We start from the raw sequence: 14872 nt of genomic DNA, 5'->3' as shown, positions 1-14872 counted from the left end.
GCATCTTACTGTGTAGGAAGCCTGAAAAGAGCCATTAAAGCATCAGTGCTGTAGTGGGGCAGAGCGGAGCCGATAGCCCTGATAAGGGCACTTTCACACTTGCGTTGTTTTCCTTCAGTCGCAATCCGCCCTTTTGGAAAACAGAGGAATCCGTTAACGGATTCCGCTGTTTCCCATAGACTTGTATACATGACGGATTGTGCCAAAAGTACCTGCGTTGCTTCCGTTGGCCGACGCTGCGTTGCTTCCGCCGAGCGGAAGCGACGCAGAATGTAACGTTAATTGCTTGCGTCAAAATGACGCCGAGCAGCGGATTCCGTTGCTTCTGTTAAAATTTATAATGGCTCCCTATAGTAGCGGATTCCGTTGCAAAGTGCTTTACAACGGAATCCGCTGCTGGATTCTGCTATTTTCTACTGAGCATGCCCAGAATGAAAAAAATAAAAAAAAACACAAAAAAACCCCCAGAGCCGACGCATTCCGTTAGATGGACGCCTAACGGACGCTAAACGGATGCAACGGGTCCGTTATTTCACAGGAATCAGCTAACGGATTCCTGTTAAATAACGGATCTGTTGCATCCGTTCACACCACAAAAATAACGGATGCGTCAAAACGACGCAGCAACGGACCCAGCGGATTTCTCCCAAAGCAAGTGTGAAACTAGCCTAAAGGGTGCTTTACATGAGACGATCTATCGTGCGATAGATCATTGGGGTCACGTTTTTTGTGACGCACATCCGGCGTCACTTGCTACGTCGGCCTGTGTGACACCTCCTAGCGACGCAGTATCGCTCACAAATCGTGACTCGTGTACTTGTCGCTAGGTTTCTTAAAATCGTTTATGAAACATGGCGCCGGGTGTTCATCGTTCCCGTGGCAGCACACGTCGCTCCATGTGACACCACGGGAACGATGAACATCGCTTACCTGCGTCCCGCAGCTCCCACCGGCTATGTGGCAGGAAGGAGGTGGGCGGGATGTTTACATCCCGCTCATCTCCGCCCCTCCGCTTCTATTGGGCAGCCGCCGCGTGACATTGCTGTTACGACGAACGTTCCTCCCACTTCAGGAAGTGGATGTTCGTCGCCGTCCTCAGCGACGTCGTCCGGGAGGTAAGTACGTGTGACGGGGGGTTAACGAGTTTGTGCGCCACGGACAATCAATTGCCCGTGACGCACAAACGACGGGGGCGGGTACGATTGATCGTGAAATCGCACGATCGGTCGTCCCGTGTAAAGCAGGCTTAAGGCTGCTGAGTGGCACATAGTTGGGCATCTGTACTGCATAGTGAGCACAATGGGCGGTAATGCTGTACAGAAAGGGGCACTATTACTATGTAGGGGCAGAGGGCTTGGTTCGCTGTTATGTGCAGTGTTAGGATCGCCAATGCTGTGGGCACCATTACTACCTTAGGCACAAATGGGCACACACTGGTACTATTTGGGGCACTATTTTTCATCAATGTGGCACCAGTATGTGGCTGGTACAGACGTCACCTCCAGAGCTGAACTCTTGAAGCAAATTATAGCACAATCAGTGCTTTCTAAGGCCTCCGACACACTCACGTGAAAATCACGCACGTGCCGAGAGACACGTATTTCCCCTGCGTGTTGCGTGTGGTAAGTACGTGTCTCTGGTACGTGCGGGCCACGTGTGTTCTCCACATGCTATCCGTGAGAACATACGGAGAACAGGTTATTTACATACTCACCTGGTCCTTCCTGCTGTCCGTGGTGCTGATCTTCGGTCCTCCCGTCCCCGCTGCTGCTGCTGCCAGGCAGTGAAGTGAATATTAAATGAGAATAATGAGCGGCGGTTGGCAGAAAGTGACAGCAGCGGCAGAGACAGGAGGGCTGGAGGTGAGTTAAGGTTTTTTTTTTCTCTGACATGTGTGTTTTCTCCGGCGCGTGTCACACGGGACCACATCCACACTACACCCGTGTGGTACGGGTGCGGGCCGTGTGACACCCGTGATGCCGGAGAAAACACTGACATGTCAGCTTGTAGAAAAACGCACACACGTACAAACGCACATGGACACACGTTCTGTGTGGTTTTACGTGTGTGTGCCTGCTACAATAGGGTAGCATTGCTGAACGTGTCTCCGTGCCGCCGGTACGTGTAAAAAATGGCAAACAAGTCCCAGCGGCACGGATGTGTGGCGCAGGCCTTAGACAAGATTTTTGTGACCTGCTAGGAATAAAGTGGGAATAATTAGATACACAGGGCAGACATATCATTGGTGCAGCCTGTGTATCTGCACAGGGGCCCGAGAGGTTGGGGGCCATTTCTACCTCCAAAGCTGGTGGAATTGTGCATTTTGATGAGCTCTTGGCCTCAAACAGGCCCATACATTGTTCTTGCACAGGGGCCCTTCTCTGTGTCTACCACCAACAGTGCAGATATATATGTAATAGAAACTATGTCAGTCACTCATTTTCAGAAAATATATTCCACCTGCGCCTTTCAGACAAAGCCAAACTGCTCATGGTCCATGAGAAGGGGCCGCACAGCAGAGAGGAGCAGGCCTCGTAGCAGAAACAGCATGGTAATGTGGACGGGCTGCACTATACAGAGCATTACGGTAGGATGAACCGAGGCATGCCGGGAGAAGCAAGGTAGAGCAGGAAGACATGTGAGTTGTGTTTATCAGAGGAAATGTGCTGGATGTCAATGCGGAAAATACAGAGAGAAACAGCTATATACGGGCAGAAATATATACCGTATATACACATATACACACATTTATAGATACATGCATATACGGTATTATTGTACACGCATATATATGTATATTAGACACCTTACAGATACACCAAACACACTTTTATATATGCATGAACGGTATTAATGCACACATGCACCTATATATATGGTGTGCATGTATATATATACAGTGTGCGTGTGTGTATATATATATATATATATATATATATATGTATATATATATATATATATACTAGAAGTTGGCCCGATTCTACGCATCGGGTATTCTAGAATTTACGTATTGTGTAGTTCATGTATGATTTTTGTTATATATATATATGTTGTTGTGTGTAGTTACCAAGTGTTTGTGTAGGGCGCTGTACATGTTCTGGGTGTTGTCTGGGTGTGATGGGGGGTGAGAGCGGTGTTGTTTGTGTGTTGTGTTGTTTGTGGAGCGCTGTGTGTCTGTAGCGTTGTGTGTGTGTTGCGCAGTTTGTGTGGGTGTGGTGTGTTTTGGGGGGAGGTATGTTTTGTGCAATGTGCGTGTTGTGCGGTATGTGCGTATATCTGTGTGTGCAGCGTTGTCTGTGTGTGTGGGTGTCTGTGTAGGGCAGTTGTTTGTGGTTCCCAGTGTGTGGTGTGGTGTGTTGTGCAGTGCGCGCGTGTGTGTGTGTGTTGGGGGGAGGTGTGCACTTCCCATCGTGCTCCATCCCCCATGCAGCGCACTCCCCATCGTGCTCCATCCCGTATGCTGCGCACCCCCCATCGTGCTCCATCTCCCATCCTGCGCACTCCCAAACGTGCTCCATCCGCCATGCTGCGCACTCCCAAACGTGCTCCATCCGCCATGCTGCGCACTCCCCATCGTGCTCCATCCCCCATGCTGCGCACTCCCAAACGTGCTCCATCCGCCATGCTGCGCACTCCCCATCGTGCTCCATCTCCCATGCTGCGCACTCCCAAATGTGGTCCATCCGCCATGCTGCGCACTCCCAAATGTGGTCCATCCGCCATGCTGCGCACTCCCAAACGTGCTCCATCCGCCATACTCCGCACTCCCCATCGTGCTGCATCCTCCATGCTGCGCACTCCCAAACGTGCTCCATCCGCCATGCTGCGCACTCCCAAACGTGCTCCATCCGCCATGCTGCGCACTCCCAAACGTGCTCCATCCGCCATGCTGCGCACTCCCAAACGTGCTCCATCCGCCATGCTGCGCACTCCCAAACGTGCTCCATCCGCCATGCTGCGCACTCCCAAAGGTGCTCCATCCGCCATGCTGCGCCAGCATCAGCCTCTCTACCTGCAGCATCAGCCTCTCTCCTCCCAGCATCAGCCTCTCTGTCCCCAGCATCAGCCTCTCTGTCCCCAGCATCAGCCTCTCTGTCCCCAGCATCAGCCTCTCTGTCCCCAGCATCAGCCTCTCTGTCGCCAGCATCAGCCTCTCTGTCCCCAGCATCAGCCTCTCTGTCCCCAGCATCAGCCTCTCTGTCCCCAGCATCAGCCTCTCTGTCCCCAGCATCAGCCTCTCTGTCCCCAGCATCAGCCTCTCTGTCCCCAGCATCAGCCTCTCTGTCCCCAGCATCAGCCTCTCTGTCCCCAGCATCAGCCTCTCTGTCCCCAGCATCAGCCTCTCTGTCCCCAGCATCAGCCTCTCTGTCCCCAGCATCAGCCTCTCTGTCCCCAGCATCAGCCTCTCTGTCCCCAGCATCAGCCTCTCTGTCCCCAGCATCAGCCTCTCTGTCCCCAGCATAAGCCTCTCTGTCCCCAGCATCAGCCTCTCTGTCCCCAGCATCAGCCTCTCTGTCCCCAGCATCAGCCTCTCTGTCCCCAGCATCAGCCTCTCTGTCCCCAGCATCAGCCTCTCTGTCCCCAGCATCAGCCTCTCTGTCCCCAGCATCAGCCTCTCTGTCCCCAGCATCAGCCTCTCTGTCCCCAGCATCAGCCTCTCTGTCCCCAGCATCAGCCTCTCTGTCCCCAGCATCAGCCTCTCTGTCTCCAGCATCAGCTTCTCTGTCCTCAGCATCAGCCTCTCTGTCCCCAGCATCAGCCTCTCTGTCCTCAGCATCAGCTTCTCTGTCCCCAGCATCAGCCTCTCCGTGTCCAGCATCAGCCTCCCCATCCCAGCCTTCCCCAGGATCAGCCTCTGTCCTCTCAGCCCCCTCCAGCACGCCGTGCTCCTCTGCCGACACTCACAGATCCGATCGCATACACTCACTCACACCCACCCGATCGCATACACTCACACCCACCCGATCGCATACACTCACACACACCCGATCGCATACACTCTCACACCCGATCGCATACACTCACACACACCCACACACCCCCCACCCGATCGCATACACTCACACCCACCCGATCGCATACACTCACACACACCCGATCGCATACACTCACACACAAAGACACACACACTGACGATATTGCACATACGCGCTGATACTCACAACATCCGGGGATATCAGATGCTTCTGGCCATGTGATCCCCCGGCAGGTCCTGGAAGCTCACAACAGCACAGTATCGCCGCCGAGAAGCAAGCGATATCCCAGGATGTTGTGAGTATGTGGATACGATGTGATGTGTGAGGTGTGTGTGAGTGTGATCTGATTTGTGTGTGTGTGTGTGTGCTGTTATGTGTGTGTATGTTCCGCAGCTGCAGGACCTTGATGTGTGGATGCGATGTGATGTGTGTGTGAGGTGTGTGTGAGAGTGAGTGTGAGCCGGTGTACACTGGTAACTATGATACACATCGGGTAACTAAGGGACCTTAGTTACCCGATGTTTATAATGGTTACCAGCTTTCACGGCCTCCGTCAAGATCCCAGCATCGCAAGGTTATGTCTGGCGCTGCCGGGATCCTGACGGAGCCGGTGTAGAAGCAAGCGATATCCCAGGATGTTGTGATGTGTGAGAGTGAGTGTGATCTGATGTGTGTGTGTACTCACCTGGGAATCGGAGCTCCGTGTCAGTTGGGCCAGAGCGAGCGTGCATTGCGTGAGGGGGGCGGGGCCTGCAGAGAGCCGGGGCGAGAGGCCAATCCGTGTGGGGGGGCGGGGCCATGGCGAGCCCAGCGGCCAATCAGCTTTGTGTCACCGTAAGGACACAATTTCGGAGCATGACAGACAGACAGACAGATAGACAGACAGATAGACAGACAGACAGACAGAATAAGGCAATTATATATATAGATATACACACACACACACACACACACATTCGCACAGACATTTATAGATGCATAAACGGTATTACTGCACACACGGGTTTGTATATATAGATATATACAGTACAGACCAAAAGTTTGGACACACCTTCTCATTCAAAGAGTTTTCTTTATTTTCATGACTGAAAATTGTAGATTCACATTGAAGTCATCAAAACTATGAATTAACACATGTGGGGTGAAATACTTAACAAAAAAGTGTGACAACTGAAAATATGTCTTATATTCTAGGTTCTTCAAAGTAGCCACCTTTTGCTTTGATTACTGCTTTGCACACTCTTGGCATTCTCTTGATGAGCTTCAAGAGGTAGTCACCGGAAATGGTCTTCACTTCACAGGTGTGCCCTGTCAGGTTTAATAAGTGGGATTTCTTGCCTTATAAATGGGGTTGGGAGCATCAGTTGTGTTGTGCAGAAGTTTGGTGGATACACAGCTGATAGTCCTACTGAATAGACTGTTAGCTGCTTTTTTTCTTGCCATAATACAAATTCTAACAGTCTATTCAGTAGGACTATCAGCTGTGTATCCACCAAACTTCTGCACAACACAACTGATGCTCCCAACCCCATTTATAAGGCAAGAAATCCCACTTATTAAACCTGACAGGGCACACCTGTGAAGTGAAGACCATTTCCGGTGACTACCTCTTGAAGCTCATCAAGAGAATGCCAAGAGTGTGCAAAGCAGTAATCAAAGCAAAAGGTGGCTACTTTGAAGAACCTAAAATATAAGAAATATTTTCAGTTGTTTCACACTTTTTTCAGTATTTCATTCCACATGTGTTAATTCATAGTTTTGATGCCTTCAATGTGAATCTACAATTTTCAGAGTCATGAAAATGAAGAAACCTCATTGAATGAGAAGGTGTGTCCAAACTTTTGGTCTGTACTGTATATCCTAGGTCGTGAAGAGGTTAATAGCCTGATTAACTCCTTAAAGCGTAAGCATTGTTTTAATTTTTATTTCATAAATCATCAATAGTACACATTAAAATAACAACTGTGTAATAATTTTATCAGACAGATTTGCTTCAATTCTGATCAGTGATTGGTCTGTACTGTGTGTATATATATATATATATATATATATATATATATCTATCTATCACCTTTACAGATGCATGTGTACCGCTCGGGTCCGAGCTCGCGTGTGTGTCGGTGGCTTGAGCGCCTCCGGACCCGGGGGTCACGTCGCTCTGGAAGGGCGTAGTGGCGGTGCACGCAGGGGGTGGTGGTGGTGGTTGTATTGTAACGTTCTTGACGCCACCCACGGGTTGTGGTGATGGTGGACACCACCGCTGCGGTAAAGGTACGGGAACTCCGTGGGTAGGGGATGTTGGTCCCGGGGCCCGCCTTGGCGAGGGGCCGGGGTGCAGGGCGCAAGGTGGTGGTGCAGCGCGGTGCGGTGCCTGAGGGCACTGGTGTACTCACGATTAAACCACTCAGTCACTGGTAAACCAAACGGGGTGACGAACGGGGCCCGCAGCCAGCTGCAGTTTCTCCAGATAGGTTGGTAATGTCCGCCTTTCTCCTGCACCTGTATGTGATCTTGGCTACTGTGCCTGAGCACTGGTAGCCCGCTCCCCGGCGTATATGTGTCATAGGAGCCCGTTTGCCCACAGACGCTGGCCCCTTGGGTCTCTGGCCTCTGGCGGTGGCTTCTATCCGGACGGGTTGCCTTCAATCGGGACTTAGGTGGGAATGAACCCCTGAGGTCCAGACCGCAATCAGTCGATTTGACTATGGTGGTGGCTTATAGCCTAGTTTGGGGTCTGAGTACCCTGCCTGGTGCTCCGGTATCCAGTTGGCTCCCCGGTTCGATTCCGGCGGGCCACTTCCCTGTCCCGGTCCCTTACGGTTCCACCGGTTGTATTCTTGGTCTCCTGCAGGCGGCCACTACCGTCTGCCTGCCTGACTGATCGGGGGTCCTAGGTTCCAACCCAGGCCCCACACAGAACTGCGCTCCTCTCCCTTCTCTCTCCAAATTCTATCTCCAACTCCTGTGTTTTCCTGCCTCAGGCTAGCAGACTCCTCGGAGGGCGTGTCTATCCGCCTGACTCCGCCCACCTGGTGTGCCTGTCTGACGCTGAGGGAGGCAGTCAGGTCTTTTGGTTGACTGGTGGTACCTTACTGGGGTGGGGTGTATGTGGTGAGTGTAATGACCTGTGACCCCTGAGGTGTCCAGGGCGTCACACATGCATATATACACTCGTATATTAATACGTGTGTTTGTATATATTATATCTGCGGACACGTTTATACTTACACTCTGTATAGATTGACAAGTCTCTGCCTATACGTGCACATACACTGAGACTAGTGTTGAGTGAGCACTGCCATGCGCGGGTGCTCTATACTCGTAATTAGAGATGGGTGAGCACTGAAATGCTCGGTCCTCTAGTCGGGCAGGTTGGATGCTCTGATGGGCTCAACTCAAGTAACGAGTATAGTGGAAGTCACTGATTGGCCAGTTCAGTTCTGGGTGATATCTTACATGGTTTAGTCCTTTTATTTCCGAGCAGATTAGTGCAGTTCTGGCCTTGAGAACTTCCCCATCTCTCAACAAACCTCTAAAAAGTATGTAGCTCAGGAGTACAGAGAAAGTCTATCTATGACTTACATACAGACAACCATAGAGAGAGCATTTCAGGAAGTGGGAGGGGTTAGGGTAGGATATCCCCCCCTCTTTTTTTTTGGTCCCCCCCTCTTTTTTTTTGGGTCACATTACATCAGAAAGTGTTGTTGTAACCCCAGACGAGAGAGCCCTTCATAGACTATGACTGGCTCTCCCTGGGGTGACTGTACACATCATGCAGTGCAGCCAGTCTGTGCGTCGTGGACATTGTTTCACAGACGACACATCTGAGCACCCGCGATACTTGGCCGAGTATCGAACAGTGGGGAACAATTGCTCATCACTACCATGAGCAGTCAGACTCTTAGATCAGCTCGAATGCTGTACTGAGTATAATGGAAGTTAATGTAAAAATGCTCGAGTTCCCCATAGACTTCCATTATACTCTGTACATGAGTCAGGCCTGTCTGAGCGTCCGACTGCTGGTTACTAGACTAGTGCTGAGCACCTGTGTGTGGTAGTGCTCGCTCATCACTATGTGAGACCTGTTAGTCACTGGCAGTGGGCGGGGAGAGGCATCTAAGGATCCGCCTATCTGACTAGTCTCTCGGGCAGCTCGGACCCTGGTGGTTGTTAAACTTATTATTATTATTTATAGAGCACCATTGGTTCCATGGTGCTGTACATGAGAAGAGGGTTACATACAGAATACATATACAAGTTGCAGTAGACAGACTGGTACAGAGGGAAGAGGACCCTGCCCTTGCGGGCTTACATTCTATAGGATATTGGAGAGGATACAATAAGTGGGGCAGTGATGAGGCATCAGCTCTGGTGGTGGTGAGGTGAAAACTCCGGTGGTGGTGAGGCAACAGTTCCGGTGGTGGTAAGACAGTAAGGTCATGGGAGACTATAGGCATTTCTGAAAAGATGAGTTTTCAAGTTCTATTTGAACATTGAAAGTGTAGCAGATAATCTGACATGTTGAGGCAGCGAATTTCTGAAGACAGGGGATGGTCGGGAGAAGTCTTGGAGGCGGTTGGGTGAGGAGCGAATGAGTGAGGAGGAGAGATCTTTAGAGGACTGGAGATTACGTGTTGGAGTGTATCGGGAGATTAGTTCAGAGATATACGGAGGAGACAGATTATGGACCGTTTTGTTAGTTTGAATTGGATACAGGGGAGGATTGGGAGCCAATGGAGGGATTTACAGAGGGGAGAAGTGAGGTGTTATTGAGGAGAAAGATGGATCATTCGGGCAGCAGAGTTAAGAATGGACTGGAGAGGGGCGAGAATGTTAGCAGGGAGACCACAAAGGAGATTATTGCAGTAATCGAGGCGGGAGATTATGAGGGCATGCACTAGCATTTTCCTAAACTGAGAATTGAGGAAAAGATGGATTACGTGAAGATTTTTTAGTTGAAGAAGGCAGGAAGTGGTGAGGGATTTGATGTATGGTATGAAGGACAAGGCAGAGTTTAAGGGCACTCCGAGGCAGCGGACTTCAGGTACTGGAGAGAGCGTGATGTTATTTATTGTAATAGACAGATGAGGTAGGGAACATACTGTAGGTGAGATGGGGGGCAGGATGGTTAGTTCAGTTTTTGCCACATTGAGCTTTAGGAAGTGAGAGGAGAAGGAGGAGGATATGGCCGATAGACACTCCGGGATTCTGGACAGTAGAGATGTGACATCTGGGCCAGAGAGGTAGATCTGAGTGTCATCAGCATATAGGTGGTACTGAAAGCCATGAGACTTTATGAATTGTCCCAGGCCAAATGTATAGATGGAAAAGAGTAAGGGTGCGTGCCCATGATCAGTGTTTGCAGCGTTTTCAGCTGCGTCCAATTTACTGCATTGTACAGTACAAGCATAGTGGACGGGATTTCCAGAAATCCCGTGCATACTGTGCTTGTTTTTTCCACAGCCAGCACTGACCTGTGTACGTTGCGTCTTTCCAGACCGCAGCATGTCAATTGTTTGCTGCGGATTCGCATGCGTCCTCCGTTGGGAGAACACAAGCGAGAGACCGCAGAGCACTGAACCCTGATCATGGGTACAAGCAGCTGTGGTCTTCTGCATTCCCTTGCGGAGGAGACTCGCGGACCCGCAGTTCAGAACCCGCTGTGTCCAGGACAAGTCCTCAAGGGACACCAACAGAGAGAGCGAGATAGAGAGGTTGTGTGGGAGTGGGAGACACTAAAAGTGCGGTTGGAAAGGTATGAAGAGATCCAGGAGAGGGCAAGATCTCTGACACCAAGGGAAGAGAGGATCTGTAATAGGAGGGAATGTTCGACAGTGTCAAAGGCTGAGGACAGGTCTAGAAGGAGGAGTATAGACTATGTACAGTGGGTACAGAAAGTATTCAAACCCCTTCAAAGTTTTCACTCTGTTACATTGCAGCCATTTGGTAAATTCAAAAAAGTTCATTTTTTTTTTTCTCATTAATGTACACTCTGCGCCCCACCTTGACAGAAATAAACCAGAAATGTTGAAATTTCTGCATATTTATTAAACACAAAAACCTGAAATATCACATGCTCATAAGTATTCAGAGCCTTTACCCAGTATTCAGTAGAAGCACCCTTTTGAGCTATTAGGCTGTGTGCACACGTTGCGTTTTTTACCGCGGAAACGCTGCGTTTTGAACCGCAGCGTTTCAGTGGCAAATTGCATGCGTTCAGCTTTCCCAGCAAAGTGTATGGGAAAGCTGAAAAATCAGTGCACACGCTGCGTTTCTTTCCGCAGCGTTTTGGATGCCAAAAATCGGTGCGGAAAGAAAAGCAGCATGTCACTTCTTTTGTGCGTTGTGGCTGCGTTCTCTCCCCCATTGAAATCAATGATGTGGGGTCAGAACGCAGCTACACCGCATGGACCTGCTTTTTTGTTGCGGTCCCGCAGGCATTTACCTGGAAGTGAGGTCAAGAGGTTTCCTGTTGACCTCACTTCCTGGCAAAGCCCCCGGTGTCGCCAAAGTGCCCTCCCCGACCCCTGACCCCCCTCCCGAAAATCCAACATGGCCGCGCGCACAGTAGCGCACCGGCCGCCCTGCTCCTATGTTATCTGTCGCATGTGCCTTGAGACATGCGACAGAAAAATGCACCCAGGCCCTGCCCGTTCACCCCAATTCCCCCCGGTGTCATACATACCTGTCCGGTCGCAGCGCTGATCCCCCGCGGCCCCCTCCTCCTTCACAGTGCACGCTGGCCGGTCACATGAGCAGTGCAGCTGACAGCCAGCACAGTGTTCAGAGAGCTGTGCTGGCTGCTCGCACTCTGCAGCTGTGACCCGGGGAGAGTGGGTGCAGATTTTTGCACCCACTCTCCTCAAATGGAGGGTCTGCCCTCCTAGAAAATGGGGGATACGTTCCCTGAACGTGCCCCCATATTCTAGAAGGTCCAGAGCCGACGTGGGACATCCAAATGGATTTCTGCGGACCCATTTTTTTTATTAAATTGGAGAACAAGGGAATGATTTGGGGAGTGTTTTTTCTAATAAAAAATTTTTTGTTGTCTTTTTTTGCTTTTGTTTACTGTCAATTAGTTATGTCTGGTATCTGATAGACGCCGTGACATCACTAATTGCTGGGCTTGATGCCAGGTGACATTACACATTTGGTATCAACCCCATTTATTACCCCGTTAGCCAACGCACCAGGGCGCGGGATGAGTTGGGGCGAAGCGCCAGGATTGGCGCATCTAATGGATGCGCCACTTCTGGGGCGGCTGTGGCCTGCTATTTTTAGGCTGGGAAGAGTCCAATAACCATGGCTCTTCCCACCCTGAGAATACCAGACCTCAGCTGTCAGCTTCACCTTGGCTGGTGATCTAATTTGGGGGGACCCCATGTTATTTTTTTTTTTAATTCTTTATTTATAAATAAAAAAAAAAACCTGGGGAGCCCTCCAAATTGATCACCAGCCAAGATGAAGCTGCCAGCTGTGGTTTGCAGGCTACAGCTGTCTGCTTTACCCTGACTGGCTATCAAAAATAGGGGGGACCCCACGCCATTTTTTTCATTTTTTTTTTTTTTTTTTATTGGATAAATACTAAGCTAGGCACCCTTTAGTGCCACATGAAAGGTACTAAAGGTGCCAGCTTAGAATATGCAGGCGGGGGTTGGACGTTCTATATATTTGACATCCCTTCATCCATTGACGCTTTTTAGGCTGTGTGCCCACAATCAGGGTTTGCAGCGTTATGGGCGCTGAGTGTTTTCCCTGCGTCCATAACGCTGCGTTGTGCAGTAGAAGCACAGTGGAAGGATTTTTGGAGATCCCATTCTCACTGTGCTTCTTTTCTCCGCAGCATAAACTGACCGGTAGCGTGGCTTCCCGAGCCTCAGAATGTCAATTTATGCTGCGGAGATGAGTGTTCACTGCAGGTAGCATAGAGCTCCACAGCAGCCTGAACCCAAATCGTGGGCATGGGCAGCTGCAGGAAGGCTGACACTGTGTACTAGACGCCGTGTCGCTGGATCATGGCCACATAGCCTTAGGCCCCTTTCACCCGTCAGTGATTCTGGTACGTTTGTGCTTTTTTTTAAACGTACCAGGATCACTGACATACGCAGACCCATTATAATGAATGGGTCTGCTCACACATCAGTGATTTTTCACTGCACGTGTCTCCATGCGGCGTACCCGCGTGTGCGTGATTGCCGCACGGAGACATGTCCATTTTTTTCTGGCATCACTGATGTTCCACGGACCACGCAGTGGTGTGATCCGTGAAACACGTGCCAGAAAAAAACGTGCTTTTAAAATAAAAATCATTTTAACTCACCCGGCGTCCAGCCATGTCCTCTGCAGCCCGTGCAGCTTGCTGCTTCTGAGCCGGCTCATTATTGTCGCGCATATTCATGATGCACGACACAGCCGACCCGGAAGCAGCTGCTGCGGGGGTCAGCGCCGGCCGCATGCTGCACCGCGGGAGAGATCAGCACCATGGAGAGCGGGAGCGGGTGCAGGTGAGTTAATCTCTAAGTACAATCACGGGCCACGGAGAACGGAGCCCGGATTGCACTTAGACAACCCATGTGTGCCGTGATTCACGGCACACGGAGGGACATGTGCGTGTTTTACACACCAGTGAAAAACGTCAGTGTTTTTCACTGACGTGTGAAACGGGCCTAAAAGTGAGAATATTGTTGCTACAGCAACATTTTGGGTGAAGTAGCTGTGGATTCAAAATGCTTAATATACTCCTGAATAAAATCCTTGATGGGTGCAGATTCCAAAATGGGGTCACTTGTGGGGGTTTTCTGACGTATAGGTACCTAAGGGGCTTGGTGCGCGAAGTTTATTTCAACTTTTCCAAAATTCAAATGGTGCTCCTTCCATTCCAAGCCCTCCCATTTATCCAAACAGAATGTGGAGAAGGAAATGACATCACAGGTTTTTTTTTCCAAAGGTCTGTGTTCAACCAACTTTATTAACACTGACAAGTCTTAAAAAACGCACCTAAAAAAACGCATGAAAAACGCATGAAAAACGCATGCGTTTTCGATGCGTTGTTTCTCAAAAAGCTTTGTTTACAATTCTCCCCTCTGCCAGAGGGTGCGTTTTTTTCCGCGCGGAAAAAAAGCAACGTGTGCACATACCCTTACAGCCATCAGTCTTCTTGGGAATGATACAACAAGTTTTTCATACCTGGATTTTGGGTTCTCTGCCATTCTTCCTTGCAGATCCTCTCCAGTTCCATCAGGTTGGATGGTGAACGTTGGTGGACAGCTATTTTCAGGTCTCTTCAGAGATGCTCAATTGGGTTTAGAAAAAAGGGAGCCAGCACGATCTGAAATTGGCATGCATCATATGAAAAGTGCAAATTCACAGATTTATTCCAACTGTACTATAATAAAAAATGATTTTTAGCAAATATTTGATCATTTTTTTGAGCCATCCCTGCCACGTCACGGCAAATCTCAATAGGGGTGGGGGGGGGGTGTGTCCTACTCTATATTATGTATTTCATGTGCCATGCGGCCTCCTAGATAAATTAAAAGCAGTTGGAATATATCTGTGAATTTGCACTTTTTTTAATGATGCTGGCACTCCTTTCTCAATTTGGTTTAGGTCAGGGCTCTGGCTGGGCCAGTCGAGAATGGTCACAGAGTTGTTCTGAGGCCTCTCCTTTGTTATTTTAGTTTTGTGCTTAGGGTCATTGTCTTGTTGGAAGGTGAATAGGGATGATCGAATACCCTAATATTCCCTTCGAATATCCGGCGAATACATAGCTGCTATTCGACTATTCGTGAATATTTGACGCACAATGTAAGTCTATGGGAAACCAGAATAATTTCATGTTTGACCTGTCGGTGAGCTGTGGTGACTGAGGAAAAGGCTGAAATGGATGGGAAAAG

The 14872-nt window shown here is 49.8% G+C and overlaps 1 protein-coding gene across 1 annotated transcript in view; it reads left to right on the top strand.

Annotated features, from left to right (window-relative positions):
• Positions 1-2582: 2582 nt before the first annotated feature.
• Positions 2583-14872, top strand: part of ATG10 (autophagy related 10) — a 321978-nt gene continuing 309688 nt past the window's right edge. The window contains exon 1 of the mRNA XM_075342003.1: positions 2583-2638. The gene's annotated coding sequence lies outside the window, so the exon portion shown is untranslated. The remainder of the gene's footprint in view (positions 2639-14872) is intronic.

The sequence above is a fragment of the Anomaloglossus baeobatrachus genome, chromosome 1, assembly GCF_048569485.1.
Source record: "Anomaloglossus baeobatrachus isolate aAnoBae1 chromosome 1, aAnoBae1.hap1, whole genome shotgun sequence".
NCBI classification, from domain to species: Eukaryota; Metazoa; Chordata; class Amphibia; order Anura; family Aromobatidae; genus Anomaloglossus; species Anomaloglossus baeobatrachus.
The sequence above is the reverse complement of the archived record's forward strand: the minus strand, read 5'-3'. Positions and strand labels throughout refer to the sequence as shown.